Source organism: Fulmarus glacialis, unplaced genomic scaffold, assembly GCF_000690835.1.
Source record: "Fulmarus glacialis isolate BGI_N327 unplaced genomic scaffold, ASM69083v1 scaffold6038, whole genome shotgun sequence".
Lineage (NCBI taxonomy): Eukaryota > Metazoa > Chordata > Aves > Procellariiformes > Procellariidae > Fulmarus > Fulmarus glacialis.
In genome coordinates, this window is record NW_009227515.1 from 43,756 (window position 1) to 45,291 (window position 1,536).

General features: G+C 54.5%; 1 protein-coding gene across 1 annotated transcript in view; it reads right to left on the reverse strand.

The window, feature by feature from the left end:
- The window catches only part of POMC (proopiomelanocortin), a 17,118-nt gene that overhangs the window by 1,594 nt on the left and 13,988 nt on the right, over positions 1–1,536 (reverse strand). The window lies entirely within an intron of this gene.

Below are 1,536 nucleotides of genomic sequence, written 5' to 3' on the forward strand. Positions count from 1 at the left end.
CGTTGCAGGAACTATAGTGAAAAAAAAATAAAAAAAAAAACCTTTTTTTCCTTCAGGAGATTCTTTAATGCTTTCCTTGACGTGTCCACCTTACCTTTTCCCTTTTCGAAGTCGCCTCTGCTGGGGTTGCAGGAGCGGGGTCCCCTCCTGCGGCACCGACCTGCCTCCCCCCAGCCCTGCCCCTTCCCGCAGGGTCGCAACTTTGCCTGTCCCCGTCCCACGGGAGATGCATTAGTGCTGCAAACCCCTCCTTCTGCAAAGCTTTCCTCCCGCTTCAAGCTCGTTGTAAAGGGATGCTCCTCCCTACGCCCCAGGAGCATGGGGGTGATTTTGCCAGAGGGGAAACTGAGGCACAGGAAAGGGAAGGCAACACCCGAAGCTGCCTCCCTGCCTGCACCCGCATCGCTCTGCTCCTGCTCGGCCGCGCCAAAAACCAGGCAATGTTCCCCCCCTGCCTCTTCCTTTTGCCTTCCCAAGAGAAAGGTGTCTCTCGTGAGCCCGGGTCTTTTGTCACTGCTACTGTAGGTGACAACCGCTGTCGGCGGGGATTGCTGCCGCCTCCTAAGGACCCCATAAAGATGAGTGATGCTGCAAGGGGAAGGCGTTAGGGAGCTGTCTTCAGGTTTCATCCCTTGCCAAACCACTCACGGCTTGCAAGCTGATCCCTCTAAAAAATATAGGCTCCCTCCTAACCTGTCCTGCGATGCCCCTCGGGCGGCTGCAAAACTCCTGTGTGGTGGGAGACACAACTGCAAATAATATTAAATTAGGATTAGAAGAGTAAGATGTGAATGTTTTACATTAAATAATACTGAAGTTGGTTGCTTGGCTTTTGGGAAGGGTTACGGCAAGTGCTGGTAGTGTTTGGCACGCGGTGTGCAGTGGGGGCTGCCAAAATTAACTCAGGATCTGGCCGAAACCCGGGGGCTGAAGTGGCCGTTGCTGCTGTGCCGTCAAGGATGAGGTTGGGGTCGGGTCCTTGGTGCCCACGGGCCCTGGCTCCGGGGTCCCCGAGGATGCCCGGGTTGCTTTTCCTCTGCAAACCCCAACTCTTCAGCCGTGTTTAACTCGGCATGGACTCAGGCGTCTCACCTTCCCCCACGCTGTGGGAGCTCTACGGGAGGAAAAGCCCATCCCACATTGAAAGGAAACAGAAGAAATATCTCATTTTAGCCCCAAATGTGTAGCTGGGTGGGAAAGCCGGTGCAAGAGGTGCCAGGTCGAGCCTGGATGGAGGGGGACTTTCTTTGGCAGAGGGAAAAAAGACCCTGGATTTATGAGAGCAAATAGCAGTTCAGAACGAGGGATAAAAGAACGAGACAGACCAAATTTAAAACATAAAGGTTGTCTTTCTGCCCCAATTTGTGGGTGTCACTGCCCGGGACCCCCCAGCGCAGCAGCACGGATGGTCCGGGGAGGCAGCGGGCAGCACCTCTGTAGCACATTAACACCCAATAATGCAAATAAACCCAAGAATTAAGGGAGGTGAGAGGGTACCAAGCCCGAGGAGGGGAGGGGAGGGTGTGACTTATTGCC